Source organism: Chionomys nivalis, chromosome 23 (genome assembly GCF_950005125.1).
Source record: "Chionomys nivalis chromosome 23, mChiNiv1.1, whole genome shotgun sequence".
In the NCBI taxonomy this organism is placed as follows: Eukaryota; Metazoa; Chordata; class Mammalia; order Rodentia; family Cricetidae; genus Chionomys; species Chionomys nivalis.
The window spans coordinates 46,125,371-46,145,139 of NC_080108.1; positions in this window are offsets into that span (position 1 = coordinate 46,125,371).

The following is a 19,769-nucleotide window of genomic DNA, read 5'->3' on the forward strand; positions in this document are numbered from 1 at the left end:
CAAGAAAGGCAACTCCACAGTGAGATGTCACTCATGCCAAGGTGACGGAAAAGTAAAATGACATGAGATGAACAGCAGTGGGGAGCTGTGAAGACAGAAATTCCTAAACACATCTACTGAGGATATCAATTATTATATCAATGACAGAGCACACTACCGAATTACCTTAAAATTAATAATTAAACCACTTCATGATTCAACAATCCCAGCTCTGGTAGCCTGCCTGTGAACTAATACGACAGCTCTCCCTCGTGTTCCCTGTGGATCATCTAGTGAAAAAGTTATGGAAACAAACTAATTGTCCATGGACTGGTGAAGCCCTGCACATGTACAGTATGTTTGTGCAATATTCTATCATTCAGCGCTGGGTGTTATATGACAATATGAGTGAATATGAAGACACTGAGGTCAGTGAAACAAGTCAGACCTAGGAGAGCTGTAGTCCCTGTGAAATATGGAATGTTGACTTCTCTGACACAGAAACACAATGGTGGTTCCCTGAGTAATTCAGAGTAACTGGCAGATCCGAGTTATAAGACAGAGAATTGTAAAGATTGCATGTTCAACCTCACTTAGTCAGCAAAACTGTATCGTTTGCAAAACAAAAGTGTGGAGAAGCAGAGTTAATTTTTGCTTGGGTTGTTCTGGTTCTGTTGAAGATAGCCCAATCATTACCTTAAGTTCAACTTGATACTACAGAACTGTAAGGAAAACCTTTGATGATCTCAGGAATTCTAGGAGACCAATCATAAATGAGTATTTTCTGAATGGAAGCAGAGAAAATACAGAAACTCCAAACATGAACAATTATTCTACACAAAGGTATATGCCAAACCTTTACCGAGTACGGCATGCATCCTCTAGCAAGTGTGTAAGTTTCTAGTTATGAGCTAACATACAAGAAAACTTGACTTCCATTGCTTTTATATAAAGCTGGAAATGAACTCTGCTCTCTTCTCACACGCAAAGCTATTCGAAGCAGGAGAAACATCTGGTATTACACCTTGATTTTATTTAATGTATATGGCAGATATGTTTGAAAAAATTTCAGTAAGGATGCATTTGTAAGTTTTCAACCAATAGTGAGAGTTTTATCAGGTCTTTCTCTTACATTGATAGCTCTCTAGTAATGACATGGAGACTTTTTCTTAATTCTGTGAGCTTGACTTAGCTTAGCTTGTTCCCAACTATCTCTTACAACTGAAATTATCCCATTTATATTCATCTATGCTCTGCCACGTGGCCCATTACTGCTCCTCAGTACCTTGGTACTGTTTGGCTGACTTCCTCTGCATCTGGCTGGCTAATCTCCTGCACCTCAGATTGTTTCGTAGAGTTCCTATCTCTCTTTAGAAGTCCCACCTATCCTCTCCTGCCTAACTATTGGATGTTCAAATCTTTATTAAACCATTCAGAAGGTGCTTTAGGCAGGTGAGGAAGGACAATTACACATCTTTATACAGCATACAAAAATTATCCCAACAGAGAGTAGATGGAGAAAACTGTTCACAACACATGCATATTCCACAGCACCCTGCTACAGACAGAGCAATTCAATCACTGTGTTCATGAGCAGAAGAGTACTTATATCCCATAATAAGGAACTATGCAAAAGTTGTTATAATATATAAAGCTGTATATGGCATGTATTTGGTGTTTGAACTGGTTAGTAATTTTTCATGTCTTTAAGTATGGCATGTATCATTATATTTATATGAATTTTTAAGAATTTTTCTCATTTGTTGAATTTTGAATTACAGGAATGGACTATAGAAATAAGATAATGATTTTTATTTAAATAGTGTCTCACCACGTTGTCTAGGTTTGCTTTGATCTGGAATATTCTGGCTGGTTTAATGGAAAAAATTATTTTTAGGTAGAAGTTTACTGCATTGCAGAGGGCTCTAGCCATGTGCACAGAGCATAGTAGTTTATTTGCTGACTCAATATCCACATTAAGCAATGTTCACCTCCCTAGAAACATCCCTGGCTGGGTCTCTGAGTGAACATGGGGAAAGTAGGACCCCTGGTGACTTCTGCCTCAGCAACAACTAGGACACTATAAAAGGACAGGAGAGACATTGGTCAAAGGACAGACAGTGGCCTTGTTTACAGCTGAAGTAAGACAGTGACTAATAGACCTATAGAGAAGGTCCATGCCCACATTCTGAGTGGAAAAGAAGAGGTATGGGGTACCGGCTTCAGAATAGTTAAATGTTTATTTATGTGGTCTACCCTACAAGATTCGGCTCATTTTTCACATATGACTAAGATGAAATTTTCCCATTCAGTTACATGTTGGCCGTGGTCTGCCTCAGTGTCAAGATCCTCAATGAACTGATGTGGTTTTAACCAATACTCTTGGACCCTCAGCAACTGCTGACTTTATGAGACTTTGATCAGAAAGTCTCTGATTTTATTATCAAGACTTTGATTTTTCTTCCAAGTAAGTGTCTGCTAAACTAAACAGCCCTGTCAATATTATAAACATTCCTGCTTTAGCTTATTAACATGTTTCTTTATACTCTTTTCTTACTGATCAACCCAGATTTATTTCTACGGATCCTAGTGTCCTTCAGGTACATTTCTCATTTCTCCTGTTCTTTGCTGCCTCTATTATTCATTGCACAGATTATTCTCTAAGAACCAGTTCTGCCTGTCTTTCTCATTATTTCTTTTTACATATGTTCATAGTGTAAAATCTCCTTTTAAATTTCTAGGAGCGCTCAGTGTAATGTTTTCCATAATATATTATAAAAGTTTGATAATTCAAAAGATTTATAATTTAAATTTAACATAAGTACTAATGAGAAATCAAAAAAAACACACACTTTTGATATTTTAATGTGCTCTATTTTTGGAAGAAAATACAAATGATTGGAAGTTCTCATGTAACCTGGAGTGAGTGCTGACACATTCTAGGAGTTTAATTACTGTTATTCTGATGAATAAAAGAATAATTGCTAAAGTAGGCTTGTTGGTCTTAGAATTTCTGTTGCATTTTTAACATTTAGTCAAAATAGCTGCTACACCATGAGTATGAAAATGCCAGTTTCTGAAGCTTATGCTATGAGATATGGGAGTGTCAGGAAGACATAAGTACAGTAACAAATCTAACTCAACAAGAAGAAGGAAAGTCAGGCACTCCCAGGGCACACATCTGTAATCCCAGCACGTGAGAAACACAGGCAAGAGGAGCTGGCCTAAGGGAAGTTTCATAGTGAGTTTGAAGCCAGCCTGGATTACATGAGCTGCTGTCTGAAAATGATGAAAAGAGAAAATGGGATTGGGAGTTTATAAGAGAAGCAGAATTATGTAAGTGGACAGTTGGATGGCTGTGCTCTAGGCAGAGGCCTTCTCATGGTGGTCACAAGCTTAAGCAGGGGCTCAGAAATGAGGTCTTTTTAGTGACCAATGGGACAATGGATACTGCAAAACAGTGGAGGTTTGGAAGACAGAATGAGTAGACTGAATGGGGTCATGAATGAGTGCACAGGATATATAAAAACTGAAATTGAAGTCTCAAATAAACTGTACAAGTGTAAATATGCAAAACGGCATGCAGAAGTCTTCTTTGTGCTACAAGGTCTGTCCAGATGAAGCCTCTGGTACAACTCAGTTATTGGAGCTGATGTTACTGCAATTTGTAGTAGCTCAGGCGAATCCAGAACCTTTCTGCTCTTGGATGATTTGTCTGGTGACCCCTAAACAGAAGCTCTGTAACAAGAAAAAACAAATGGCTGTAAGGAGTCATTTAAGCAATTCACTCTCCCTGTTAGCTTATTTGAGGGCATGAGGAGTCTTGGCCCTGACCCTTGCCTTATTAGTTCTGATGCAAAGATTCACATTGAAAAGTAGCAAGGCTAATGTCTTTAGATGAAGTATCATTTGAAGTTTGCAAATAAATGTGGGCTTCTCAGTAAGCCTGATTTCAGGGGTGAAAGTACAGAAAAGAGCCACAGCTGGAGTAAGGTGGGAGCTTCTCTAAGCCCACACTCACTACCCTAGGCCATCTGTCCCCCTAGGGGATGAGGCTCTGATTACAAGGACTCCAAATTACTGTTATAATTTTTATGATAGCCTCATTTGCAGTGATTTCATTTGGCCTGCAGAAACAGCATTATGGGCAGTTGTGACCACCATCACTAAAAACTTAATGAGGATAAAATTGATTTCATCAATTTCCTGTCACCATTCAGCTTAAGCTCTCAAAACCTGCTGTTTATGTAACTTCTCTTTCCTAGTAAAGAAAGTCTCGATCTCTGTTGTCCTTGCAGTCTTTGAGAAAATTGCTGGACTCTAATCACTCCTGGGGGAAGCAATGGAGCAATGCTGCCTAGGCTTGTGGAAGCACTTAATAATCTGTACAGTGACTGTGATATCATGTTTTATGTCAATGTGGTAGTTTGAATGTAATTCGCTGCATAATCTCATAGGGAGTGTGGTGTGGGAAGTCCTTCTGCATATGTGTTGCTTTTATTGGTTAATGAATAAAAAATCTGTCTTGGACCATGATATGTAGAGAAGAGCTAGGCAGAAAAAGCTAAATTGAATGCTGGGAGAAAGAAAGCAGAATCAGGAGAAGCCATGTAGCCTCATCATAGAAGGACACTGGATGGAACTTTACCCAGTAAGCCACAGCCATGTGACGATGCAAAGATCAATAAAAATGGGTTCAATTAAGATGTAAGAGCTAGCTAAAAAGAAGCTCGAGCTAATAACCAAGCAGTGATTTAATTAATACAGTTTCTGTGTGGTTATTTTGGAGCTGAGTAGCCAGCCTCCTACTAAAGGAGTGTCACTATTAGAAGTTGTGGTTTTTGTTGGAGTGGGTGTACCTTGTTGGAAGTAGTGTGTCCCTGTGGGTGTGGGCTTTGAGGTTCCCTATGCTCAGGATGTTGCCCAGAGTCTCAGTGGATTTCCTATTGCCTGCAAGACATAGGACTCTCAGCTACTCCTCCATTACTACATCTGCCTGCAAGCCACCATGATCCCTGTCATGATTATAAGTGCATACCCCCCGATTAAACATTTTCCTTTATAAGAGTTGCCATGGTAACAATGTCTCTTCACAGTAATAGAAGCCCTAACTAAGACAGTCAGAAACCTCTGCCTTTTTCTTTATTATTTACTGGGAGCCTTGCTTCTGCAACAAATGATCATATTCATTTTTGAAACTCAGCAACGAGGTTCTAGCCAATGAGAATGGGGTAGAGGATATTGAAACTTTATAAAAATTCATTCTTTGTCCTAAATGCTTGAGGTATAATCATAAGGCTGCAGTATTGCAGCTGTAGTGTGAACCTAAGTCAGTTCTGTGGTAAGACGCGCAGGCAGCGTTGTCAGTTCTGTGTACAGACACATGGTCAGCAGTCTCATTTCGATAGAGGGGTCAGTCACACACATGAAACAGCTTGAAGCTGTGTCTTTGGTTTGGATTGGCACCATTGTCCTGTGTGTCTGTGTATTGCTGTGTTTTTGTCCTGACTTAAAATGACACTGACGATATAGGACAGACTTAAATCATGACTTCTTTGACTTTGATATTGTGATCACGTACAGGACTTTAGAGATAGGGCCATAAACATAGGGGTATATTTTCATCACTGCCTTAAACATTTCATGAAAAGGAGTCAGCCTTGGTCCTAAGCATGAGGCTGTGGGGCAGCATGCTGTATGGCTGGGTGGCTGGGCTATGCAGCCTTGTTGTTGCAATGTAGCAAGGCCATCAGCCACAGTTGTAGGAGGTGGATGTGCCCCAATAGGATTTCAAACACTAAACAAGAGAATCTGGGGTTAATTGCTATGGCTTGGAAGGTTTAAACAGCCTTTTCCCCACCCCCAAGCTGTATACCACTCATGCTGGTAGATGAGTTCCCTCTGCTTGCCCTGGGGGCTGCATGCTGCATGCTTCAGCTTCTGGTCAAACCTGACCAAGGTTTGGCTCCACGGGTCAAGGACTCTTTCAGATTCAATGGGTTATAAATATCTGTCATCATTTATAGGGGCTAGTTGTAAATTTTATTGGTTAATGTACAAAAAAAAACCTTCTATTGGTCTCAAATGTTTCCCACTGGTACATGATTTATGTGATGTAAATTTAAAGGTTTTTTGTTATAGTATATGCATGTTTCTGCTCCTGTTTAAAATATTGTAGCCATACACTATAAAAAGTTGTAAAACGGGATGTAAACTACGTTTGCTGTGGTTTCTCATAAATGCAAATACTGAATATGCTTGTTTTGTTAAAAAGTTTGTCTATGTAAGTTATCTTGCAAGCATGGAGCTGAAAATGATCTATGTTTGCTGTTACAAGCCTGACTTCAGAAATTTATCACTGAGTTCCGATTACTAAATTTGGGTTAGCAAAAATTCAGATAACTTTTTGGTATAGATAATGTTAAAATTGCTATATGCTGTTTTTTTTTTAATTAAAAAGCTGCCTTTAGAATTGTATTATGGATCTTCCTTTGTTAGATCCATGTTTCATTTACTTAAAATCTATGCATAGGTAATTGAAAAAAACAAAAGGCATAATTCCTGGTGTAGGAGGTCCTTCTGTGTTTGTATTGCTTCCATTGGTTGAATAAAGAGACTGTCTTAGCCTTCTGATAGGGCAATTAGATAGCCAGAGTAGACAGATCTGGATGCTAGGAAGAAGGGCAGACAGAGAACTGCCATGGAGACAGCCACCAGGTCAGAAATGTTGAATCTTTCCCGGTAAGCCACGACCTCGTGGTGAAATACAGATTATTAGAAATGGGTTAAATCAAGATGTGAGAGTTAGCAAAGAAGAGGCTAAATATAATGGGTCAGGTAGTAATTTAATTAATACAATTTCTGTGTGGTTATTTCGGGGGTTAAGCTAGCTGGGCAGGATGCAATTAGTGCCTCCTACAACAATTGGTGCCTCTATGTGGTCGACTAACTCCACATAAAACCAGAGAGGGCTTGAAAAGGAATTCTAGACACAAATATGGAGTATAACACAGCCTTTTTCTGTTTGCTGGTGGGCTGCCACAGAGAAATTTTACTGACTCAGCAGACACAGGAGGAAAAAAGCCATGTTATTTTAAAATGTGGCTGCCTGGGCTGTGCCGCCAGAGCAAACTCCAGCTATAAAATATTTCAATGACATTAGTGGGCCCCGGGTGTTTCTGTGCCCACTAAGGTTGGGAGGAAAGTGGCTGAGATCATGCCTGTGACTCAATGCTCCCTGCCTGGGCAGACAGTGGAATCATGTCTACTAGGCATACACAAGCAGGAGAGCATAGCGGATTTCTGTTACCATATAGAGAGATGTTTCCAGGCTGCATAGTGCTCTGCATGGCAGATTTGGCTGTAACTCAAATAAAAACAGTTTATGTGCTGCATGCTCATTCTCAGAGTTAAAGTGCTGAGTGTGGCTTCTACCTGGCAGCCCCAGAGCTAGCAGAAATGGTATGTCCATCATTTTGAAATTGGAGAAAGGCAGAGCCAACATCCAGAGTAGCTGCAATCAAGCTGCTTAGTGTTTTAAAAGCTCTTCAAGACAGTAGAGAATTAAGGACATTGCAAAAGGACAGATTCAGACATAAAAAATCCTCTACATGGGTCACACTGTTAAATAAAGGTACATAGTAGGTTTAAAAGAGAAAAGAAATAAAGATTATCAAGAGTTATAAAATAAAGTTAATGATTTAAAAAAAGTCTTTAAAGAAAGAGTAAAGTAATTGAGTAAAAATAAGCCAACAAAAATGGAAATTTCACAGAGAGTTTGGATTCTGTGTATTATTGTGTTTTTTTTTTTAATTTTTTGACTATAAAGGAGCTAAGTACAGAGAGACATTTCATTGTATGGGCTAAGCTAAACTAGCATGGATATTATAAAGGTATAATGACTTCAGAATTTGGATCTAAAGATATGATGCTTTGGAAAAGAGGTTCTTCTTTTGTTTTCACAGAAGATGAGACCCTGTGTATTGCTTCTAGACAAATATGGTTTGATAGACCATGCCCTCCTGAAAGGTTGCTGTTAATACCCTCAAAAACTTACTTTGCTCAACTGCTGACTGAGATGAACCTAGCACACAGGTTATACAATGAAAGACCTGATTAACAGTACCCCCATTCAGCACGAAACAGTTTGGAGAGAAAAAACTGTGCCCATATTCCCAAATATTGTTTATAAATGTTCTTTTACTTTAAAGGGGGATATGATATAGATCTGAATAATTTGCATTGTTACGAATCTTGGTTTACTGATACTAATTTAAGGACAATTTTGTTATATACATATTTCTGATCTTGATTGAGGTATTGTTATTGTATAGTTCATTTAAAAGATGTAATGTACTGCCTGCCCCCTACTTCCCTGGGTCCCTGGCTCATTGGGGCTACCAGGAGTCCCTGTGTAGGTGATGAGAAGTTCTATCTGGACGGGTGACTGTGTGCTATCCTAGGCAGACTGTCCCGGTAGAGAGCACAAATGCCCTCCCCCAGCTTCTGCTGCAGGGCTTTCTTTCCTACATATGCGCTCCCACCCCACCCCCAAGCCTGCCTTGCCTGCAGGGTCCTTTGCTGTGGAACAGTTTCCTGCCCTTTCACTAAGGCTACCAACCCAGAGCAGTGAGTGCCGGACTAGAGGGCAGGCCTCAAGGTCCCCACCAGGGAACGTGGGCCCCTGCTGCTGGGGCTGCAGTGTCTACTGTGCTCTCCTGGACCTGCTCTGCCTGCCCCCTACTTCCCTGGGTCCCTGGCTCAATGGGGCTACCAGGAGTCCCTGTGTAGGTGCTGAGAAGTTCCATCTGGACGGGTGAGTGTGTGCTATCCTGGGGCAGACTGTCCCAGTAGAGAGCACAAACACTACACTAAGGCTACCCAACCACAGCAGTGAGTGCCTGCCTAGCGGGCAGGCCTCAGCAACCCCCAAAAGGGAGCGCAGGCACCTCCAGCTTGTACTGCAGTGTTGCCTGTGTTCTATTCGACCCCGCCCTACCCGTTGCATTTGCCCTTCTTTCCGCAGGTCATTGGAATACCAAGCGTCCCTGTGTTGGTGTTGAGGAGTTCATCTGGAAGGGAACGGTTCCTGCCCCTACACTGAGGAGATACACCCAGAGAGTTAGTCACAGCAAAGACTGGTCCAAGACACCAGGCCTCTCCTGGCTCCATTTGAAGGAAAAGATGGGCAGGCGCCAATGCAAGAATTCCCCCAACAACTTGAAAGGCAACGTGACATCACCAGAATCCAGGAATCCCGAAATAAGAAGTGTAACCCTAATCCAGAAGAATTAGAAGAATTCGACTCAAAAGTGAATTATATGAAAATAATAGAGGACCTTAAACAGGAGGTGAAAAACTGCCATAATCAATTAGAGATTACAAACAAAAAGGTAGAGGAAATGAATAAATCTCTCAAAGATATCCAAGAAAACCAAGAGAAAAAGGAAAAAGTAATCAAACAGGTAAGGGAAACGGTTCAAGACTTGAAGAATGAAGTAGAAGTAATAAAGAAAACACAAACCGAGGGAAGGATGGAGATGGAAAATTTGGATAAACGAACAGGAACTACAGAGACAAGTACCACCAACAGATTACAAGAGATAGAAGAAAGAATCTCAGACACTGAAGATACCATAGAGAAAATAAACACTCTGATCAAAGAAAACAGCATAAACAACAAATTCTCATTACAAAACATTCAGGAAATCTGGGACACAATAAAAAGACCAAACCTAAGAATAATAGGGATAGAAGAAGGAGAAGAAGTACAGCTCAATGGTCCAGAAAATATATTTAATAAAATTATAGAAGAAAACTTTCCCAACCTTAAGAAAGATATTCCTTTGAAGGTCCAAGAAGCATACAGAACACCGAATCGACTGGATCAAAAAAAAAAAAACATCTCCTCGTCATATAATAATCAAAACAAAAAACATACAGAATAAAGAAAGAATATTAAGAGCTGCAAAGGAAAAGGGCCAAGTTACCTATAAAGGTAAACCTATCAGAATTACACCTGATTTCTCTATGGAAACCATGAAAGCCAGAAGGTCCTGGATAGATGTACTGCAAAAACTAAGAGACCATGGATGCAAGCCCAGACTACTATACCCAGCCAAGCTTTCGTTCACTATAAATGGAGAAAACAAAGTTTTCCAGGATAAAAACAAATTTAAACAATACGTAGCCACAAATCCAGCCTTACAGAAAGTAATAGAAGGAAAATCACAAACCAAGGAGTCCCACAATGCCCAAAATAACTCAGACATCTAATGACCCTTCACCAGCACAACTTGAAGAAGGGAAAAACACAAACTCTACTACAGAAAGAAAGAAAGAAAGAAAGAAGGAAAGAAAGAAAGAAAGAAAGAAAGAAAGAAAGAAAGAAAGAAAGGAAAAATGACCGGAGTTAACAACCAGTGGTCATTAATATCACTTAATATCAATGGACTCAACTCACCTATAAAGAGGCACAGGCTAAGAGATTGGATACGAAAACAGGATCCAACATTCTGCTGCTTACAAGAAACACACCTCAACGACAAAGACAGACGTCTACTCAGAGTAAAGGGCTGGGAAAAGGTTTATCAAGCAAACGGACCTAAGAAACAAGCAGGTGTGGCCATACTAATTTCTAAGAAAGTTGACTTCAAACTAAAATCAATAAAAAGAGATGGAGAGGGACATTTTTTTACTCATAACAGGAACAATTCACCAGGATGAAGTCTCAATCCTGAATATATATGCCCCTAATATAAAAGCACCCACTTATGTAAAAGAAACGTTACTAAAACTCAAGGCAGTCATCAAACCACACACGCTAATAGGAGATTTCAACACTCCTCTCTCACCAATGGACAGGTCAATCAGACAGAAACCTAACAGAGAAATAAGAGGATTAAGGGAGGTAATGAATCAAATGGACTTAACAGACATCTATAGAACATTCCACTCAAATAAGAAGGAATATACCTTCTTCTCTGCAGCTCATGGAACCTTCTCGAAAATAGACCACATACTCAGTAACAAAGCAAACTTACACAGTTACAAAAAATATCCGTAACCACCTGTGTCTTATCAGATCACCATGGATTAAAGTTAGAATTCAACAACAATGCTATCCCCAGAAAGCCTATGAACTCATAGAAACTGGACAGTCAACTACTGAACCACACCTGGATCAAGGAAGAAATAAAGAAAGAAATTAAAGTCTTTCTTGAATTCAATGAAAACGAAGACTCAACATATTCAAACCTATGGGACACTATGAAAACAGTGCTAAGAGGAAAGTTCATAGCATTAAGTGCCCACTTAAAGAAAACGGAGAAAGCACACATTGGAGACTTAATAGCCCACCTGAAAGCTTTAGAAAAAAAAGAAGCAGACTCACCTAGGAGAAGTAGAAGACTCGAAATAATCAAATTGAGGGCTGAAATCAACAAAATAGAAACACAGAAAACAATCCAAAGAATCAATGAAACAAAAAGCTGGTTCTTGGAGAAAATCAATAAGATTGATAAACCCCTATCCAAACTAATCAAACGACGGAGAGAGAATACGCAAATTAACAAAATCAGAAATGAAAAGGGAGACATAACCACAGACACAGAGGAAATTCAGAGAATCATTAGATCTTACTACAAAAACCTGTATGCCACAAAATTGGAAAACGTAAAAGAAATGGACACTTTTTTAGATAAGTACCATATACCAAAGTTAAACCAGGACCAGGTGAACAATCTAAATAGACCTCTTAGTCGCGAAGAATTACAAGTTGTTATAAAAAACCTCCCCACCAAAAAAAGCCCAGGTCCAGACGGCTGCAATGCAGAATTCTACCAGAACTTCCAAGAAGACCTAATACCTATACTCCTTAATGTATTTCACAATATTGAAACAGAGAAGTCATTGCCAAATTCTTTTTATGAAGCTGAAGTTACTCTGATACCAAAACCACACAAAGACACAACCAAGAAAGAGAACTACAGGACAATCTCACTCATGAACATCGACGCAAAAATACTCAATAAAATACTGGCAAACCGAATCCAAGAACACATTAGAAAAATTATCCATTATGATCAAGTAGGCTTCATCCCAGAGATGCAGGGCTGGTTCAACATACGCAAATCTATCAATGTAATCCATCATATAAATAATCTGAAAGAAAAAAACCATATGATCATTTCATTAGATGCGGAAAAAGCATTTGACAAAATTCAACATCCCTTTATCATAAAGGTCTTAGAGCGATTAGGAATACAAGAGTCGTTCCTAAGTATAATAAAAGCTATTTATAGCAAGCCGTCAGCTAACATCAAATTAAATGGAGAGAAACTCAAAGCTATTCCACTAAAATCAGGAACACGACAAGGTTGTCCACTCTCTCCATACCTCTTTAATATAGTGCTTGAAATTCTAGCAATAGCAATAAGACAACATAAAGTGATCAAAGGGATTCAAATTGGAAAGGAAGAAGTTAAACTTTCATTATTTGCAGATGATATGATAGTGTACATAAGCGAGCCCAAAAACTCCAGCAAAGAACTCCTTCAGCTGATAAATACCTATAGTAGCGTTGCAGGATACAAGACAATTCCAAAAAATCAGTGGACCTCCTATACACAAAGGATAAGGAAGCAGAGATGGAAATCAGAGAAGCATCACCCTTCACAATAGCCACAAATAGCATAAAATATCTTGGGGTAACTCTAACCAAGGAAGTGAAGGATCTATTTGACAAGAACTTTAAGTCTATGAAGAAAGAAATTGAGGAGGATACCAGAAAATGGAAGGATCTCCCTTGCTCTTGGATTGGGAGGATCAACATAGTAAAAATGGCAATTCTACCAAGGGCAATTTATAGATTCAATGCAATCCCCATTAAAATCCCATCAAAATTCTTCACAGATCTTGAGAGGACAATAATCAACTTTATATGGAGAAACAAAAAACCCAGGATAGCCAAAATAAAGGATCGTCTGGAGACATTACCACCCCTGACCTCAAACTCTATTACAGAGCCTCAGTATTGAAAATAGCTTGGTATTGGCATAAAAACAGAGAAGTCGATCAATGGAACCGAGTAGAAGACCCTGATTTTAACCCACAAACATATGAACACCTAATTTTTGATAAAGGAGCTAAAAGTATTCAATGGAAAAAAGAGAGCATCTTCAACAAATGGTGCTGGCAGAACTGGTTGTCAATGTGTAGAAGAATGAAAATAGATCCATATCTATCACCATGCACAAAACTCAAGTCCAAATGGATTAAAGACCTCAATATTAGTCTGAACACACTGAACCTGATAGAAGAAACAGTGGGAAGTACTCTACAACATATGGGTACAGGAGATCACTTCCTAAGTTTATCCCCAGCAGCACAGACATTAAGGACAACATTGAATAAATGGGACCTCCTGAAACTGAGTAGCTTCTGTAAAGCAAAGGACACTGTCACTAAGACAAAAAGGCAACCCACTGACTGGAAGAAGATCTTCACCAACCCTGCAACAGACAAAGGTCTGATCTCCAAAATATATAAAGAACTCAAGAAACTAGACTTTAAAATGCTAATTAACCCAATAAAAAAATGGGGCACTGAACTGAACAGAGAATTCTCAACAGAAGAAATTCAAATGGCCAAAAGACACTTAAGGTCATGCTCAACCTCCTTAGCGATAAGGGAAATGCAAATTAAATCAACTTTGAGATACCATCTTACACCTGTCAGAATGGCTAAAATCAAAAACACCAATGATTGCCTTTGCTGGAGAGGTTGTGGAGAAAGGGGCACACTCATTCATTGCTGGTGGGAATGCAAACTTGTGCAACCACTTTAGAAATCAGTGTGGTGATTTCTCAGGAAATTTGGGATCAACCTACCCCAAGATCCAGTAATACCACTATTGGGAATATACCCAAGAGATGCCCCATCAAATGACAAAAGTATCTGTTCAACTATGTTCATAGCAGCATTGTTTGTAATAGCCAAAACCTGGAAGCAACCTAGATGCCCTTCAATGGAGGAATGGATGAAGAAAGTCTAGAATATATACATATTAGAGTACTACTCAGCGGTAAAAAACAATGACTTCTCGAATTTTGCGTGCAAATGGATGGAAATAGAAAACACTATCCTGAGTGAGGTATCCCAGACCCAAAAAGAGGAACATGGGATGTACTCACTCATAATCGGTTTCTAGCCATAAATAAAGGACATTGAGCATATAATTTGTGATCCTAGAGAAGCTAAATAAGAAAGTGAACCCAAAGAAAATCGTATAGTCATCCGCCTGGAGAGGGGAAGTAGACAAGATTGCAGGGCAAAAACTGGGAACTTGCGGGTGAGGTGGCATGGGGCAAAGGGGAAATGGGATGAGAAACGTGAGAAGGGGAGGATGGGAGGAGCTCGGGGGATTTGGATGGTTGGGATATAGGAAGTTTGGATATGGGAGCAGCGAAGTATATATCCTAACTAAGGGAGCCATCTTAGGGTTGGCAAAGAGACTTGACTCTAGAGGGGTTCGCAGGTGTCCAGGGAGATGTCCCCAGCTGGTACCTTGGGCAACTGAGGAGAGGGAACCTGAAATGACCCTATCCTATACTGATGAATATCTTACATATCACCTTAGAACCTTCATCTGGCGATGGATCGAGGTAGAGACAGAGACTCAATTTGGACCAACGGTCTGAGGTCTTAAGGTCCAAATGAGGAGCAGAAGGAGGGAGAACATGAGCAAGGAAATCAGGACCACGAGGGATGCACCCACCCATGTGACAGTGGATCTGATTTATTGGGAGCTCACCAAGGCCAGCTGGTCTGGGACTGAATAAGCATGGGTTGAAACTGGACTCTCTGAGCATGGCGGACAATGAAGGCTGATGAGAAGCCAAGGACAATGGCACTAGGTTTCGATCCTAATACATGAACTGGCTTTGTGGGAGCTTAGCCTGTTTGGATGCTCACCTTCCTGGGCCTGGATGGAAGTGGGAGGACCTTGGTCTTCCTGTAGGGCAGGGAATTTGGACTACTCTTCAGTATCGAGAGGGAGGGGGAATGGTGTGGGGGTTGGAGAAGAGTAGTGGGGATGGGGGGAGGGGAGTGGGGGGAGGGGGCAATATTTGGGAGGAGGGCAGGGAAATGGGAAACGGGGAGCAGGTGGAAATATTAATTAAAAAAGAATAAAAAATAAATAAAAGATGTAATGTATAATTGGGAAGTATAGGTTGTTAACGGATAATCATTTATAATAGTCAAGTTTGTAGTCATGTTAGCTAGATTTTCTAGATGTGCATAGATATATTTCAGTTAGGCATTCTTCATATCTTTCAAAGTCTACAGAATATGGCATTTAATGTTTTAATAACTTATGTTTTTTCATGACAATGAGACACGTCCGCTCCTGGCAGCACCAATCAACTTCTAGAGGAAGATGGACATCAAAGAGGCTCCTTATGGAGTTGGTTAGCCATTTGTGCAAGAAACTGCTCTTGCCTGGACTGTTGCATAAACTAAACACAAAAAAACCCTCAGAGAGAAGACTGCTGAACTTGCCTAAAGGTGAGATGGTCTTTTGGGGTTCCTGCTTCATGAAAGAATCTGCGAGACATTCTGCAGGACACAAAAGAAAATGACTGAACTGTCTTTAAAATGTCCTGCTTCATGGAAAAGTCTGCTTGATACTATGGGCCTGTAGGCTGAAGATGGATGCCTTAATGGTACAGAAGAACTTTGGGTGACTGTCCAGGCAGTGAGATGTCTCTGTCATTTCTAGAGTTTTGGAAGTTGCTTACTTCTTGCTTACTTAGATAATATTATATCCTTCTGGAGTCTTTGATGGAGTTGAAGAATGGATAGTTATAGTTTTCTTTAGTTATCATAAAATATAAAATAGATATAAATATTGTAACTATAATTCTTGCTTGATTACTGTTCTGTTATATGTAATTTTATTATGTTAAAGCTGTCTCTTTTGTTTTAACAGAAAAAGAGGAAATGGTATAAGAGGTCCTTCTGTATTTGTATTGCTTTCATTGGTTGAATAAAGAGACTGCCTTAGCCTTTTGATAGGGAAGTTAGATAGTCAGAGTAGACAGAACTGGATGTAGGGAAGAAGGGCAGATGGAGAACTGCCATGGAGCCAGCTGCCAGGTCAGAAATGCTGAATCTTTCCTGGTAAGCCACGACCTTGTGGTGAAATACAGATTATTAGAAATGGGTTAAATCAAGATGTGAGAGTTAGGCAAGAAGAGGCTAGATATAATGGGCCAGGGAGTAATTTAATTAATACAATTTCTGTGTGGTATTTCGGGGGTTAAACCAGCCAGGCAGGACGCAGCCCTTGCCTCCTACTACAAATTCCATTTTAAATTTTGGATTGTCATTTTGTTAGAGTTAAAAAATAATAAATGTCACATGATTTCACCACCATCTTTATCACATGGAGTGGGCCTAACAAATCTCCAAAATAGTTTAGATTGGGATAAATTTTTTTATAATGACTCATGTCCCTTTCTAAAATGTACTTTATTGTTGATATTCTTGATATTGCAAAAAAAAACACTTAAAAATTAATTTTTTAAGACTGTGAAACATCTGCGCTATAAAATGTTTTATATCGTTAAAAGACTAAAAATTAGGGTCAAAACCGTAGCACCAAAGACTAACCAAAGACAAAATTGTTCTTATCTTGGGATGCAGAAAACAATGACCTAAGCAGTTTGATAGAGGGCTTAGAACAGTGTCCAAGCCTATCAATCTTCATCTTTTGGAGGTTGTTGAACAGGGACAGTCTAGGACCACCTGCATGTCAGATGTTTAAACTGAGATCACAATATAGGCAAAACTGCAGTTGTAGCCTCCTTGTCTTTGGTAACGTTGTTGGGTTTAAGCTATTTGAATAAACTGAGTCATAAATTTTTGTATTGATACTAAGAGATTTAGACCTCCTCATCTGGGGAAAGAATGTTTCTATGTCAGTTACTCAGGGGTGAATAGAAACTCAGTGACCTTGTTAATGATAGAGACCAAAACACTCACAGGGAAGCTGGATGAAAGCTTGTTCAATTGGTCTCCTTGGTCAACAACCTTGATTCCAGCTCTAACAGGCCCCTAAAAATCCTGCTTCTTCTTATCAACAGATTTGACACCCTAGACAGACAGGACCCATGATCGAGTCCTGTCATTGGTACTTGTGAAGAGGGAAAAATAAAAAGCCAAGGGCAGCTTTCCCAGGTCAACTTATACACACCTGCCAAGATGGGTTCTATAGAGTGTCTCAGTTTACCCTAGGGCAATGCTAGCTCTTAGACTCCCTCCTGTTCCCATTTCCCCCTGGGGCCTGTTCCTTGCCTTTGTAAGAGACAGCATTAACAGCTAGACATAAACTTGTTCTGTGTTTATCCTCGGAATAACTAATTCAGTTTCCTTTTTAGCTTTAATTTAAAATAATTACAGAGTATGGAGTTCTAGTTTTGTAAAAGCTGCTAACTTATAGATTATTAGGAAATGAAAGTTAGCCAGTCATCTTAAAAGTACTGTTTTAAGTTTGACTTTAAAAACATAGACAGGAAACTAAATAAGGCTTATTACTTAAAACAAGTAATAAAAAAACAAAGTTTGTCTAATCAGACATACCTAGGCAACCTCATAGTTCAGAGATTTGAAGAATATGGCATTTAAAATGATAATTTAAAAAGCCTATCATAAGCCGGGCGATGGTGGCGCACGCCTTTAATCCCAGCACTTGGGAGGCAGAGGCAGGTGGATCTCTGGGAGTTCGAGGCCAGCCTGGTTTACAAGAGCTAGTTCCGGGACAGGCACCAAAGCTACAGAGAAACCCTGTCTCAAAAAAAAAAAAAAAGCCTATCATATTAGACAGAGACTCCAAGATCCTAGCAGTAACCCAGGGTCTCCAAAGAAGATTATGAGATACCATGAGGTCTCCACCTAGATTACAATGATGCTGACCAGTGGGCAAGATGCCCCCAGCGCAACACTGGCTGCCAGGACCCAGTCCAGTCTGTGAACAGACAGCAGAACTTTGGAGAATTGATTGCACCACTTTTGCCTAGACTAACGGTATATGGACTCTGGTCCCTGTCATTTTTAATAGATTTAAAAATTGTTTGGTCTGTACTCAGATATACTTTATTTATCCTTCTGAGATCTCTGATAGTATTGATGGCTAGGACATTTATAATGTCAGCTTAACAACAAAAGACATCCAGATCCTCACACAAAGCTACAGCCAGCTTGTTAGCTCATTAAAAACTAATAAGCTGATAGAGCAATGACTACTTGCTGTGTATGTCACAAGCTCAAGATTTTAGATTTATTCTAGTTGCCATTTAAATATAAACGTAAAGGTGTTTCCCATTGGGCCAAAGACATCACTGTCCAAATAATACATGGTTCTCTGGACAGCAGAAAAATATATATGCTTGTAACAAATCTGTAGTTTTCGTTAGGACTCAAAGTTATTAGTCTATACCTTCTGTTTGCAGATACCTGTTATCTGTTCTTTTTCTACAATATGTCTTTTTCTTTAAGTAAGTAAAGTTTAAACTGTTCCTAGTTTAAACTTATCTCAATAAGCTTCCACTTGGCTGGCAGACACATCTAAGTATCAGTTGCTGACTACAACCTGCTCTGAATGGTGGAGAGCCCTGGACTTCCTGAAAGGTGATGTGGACCAGTCCAACTGATGTGAACACTCCCTGTTCCTTCAATAAAGTCTGATGAGTGCCCAATTGCCTAAATGCTCCTCCCTTTGGCCAGCCTTTCAACCTGCTTGGGCCTGGATAACAATGCCCCATTGTCAGCTTGAAGCAGTTACAGAAAGGAACACGTTGTCCCATGCCCCCTTCCCAAAATAGGTTAAAAGGCTGAAACAAAGGAAAACTCCCTGGCATGGGGACAAGATAACTACCTATAGTGCGTGTTAATATACTAGGTCCAAAGTTGTCAATTAATAGATTTATTAACTTAAGTAGTTCCCTGCCTCCTTAAAACCAAAGGCAAGCAGGACTCAAGATTGGGTCCTGTCATCAGTGCTTGTGAATGCGGGAATGTGAGGGCCAGCCATGATAAGCTAAGTATGGGCAGGTCACCCAAAGGAAGTTCTTTACTTCCAACCATTATCACCTGCCAGAGTAGAACTCAGCCCTCGATAAATTTAATAAGAGGCCTGAGTCTCAGTAGTTTACCCTGAGGCAATACCTGGTTGCAGAAAGAACCACAAACTGAGATTACCTAGCACTACCCAAAAACAGATCATCCAAAGGAAATGGCTAACATTCGAATTGCTGTAAATAGGACCATCTGCCAGCACACACCCACCAGGACACCCCTAGACAAATGTCAGCAAATCAAGGATTCTGAACCTCAAAAACCCCCCACCCCCACTTTTACTACTATAAAAACCCAATTGTAACTGAACTCTGGAGTCTGTATATTCCAATATGTTGGACATGTAGAGAGACTGAGTTTGCAAACTTGACTAAAATAAAGGCTCTTTGCTTTTACATATGGGACTTGGTCTTCTTGTTGGCTTTTGCACCTGAAGTGGTCACATAGCACTTACAAACTGGCTGTCCTGGGTCAGGATATGCTAATGTTGTTCTGCTGCCTTCTTTGTAAATACAGAGATCCTGGGAAGAACGTTAATTCAAGCTAGTGACAGAGGAGCCACAGCTGCAGACTTGACTTTAGTCCCCTGATTGCTGTGAACCCCTCAGTTTACTTTTGGATATAAAAGCTGTTTTGAGAATAAAAACGGGTGA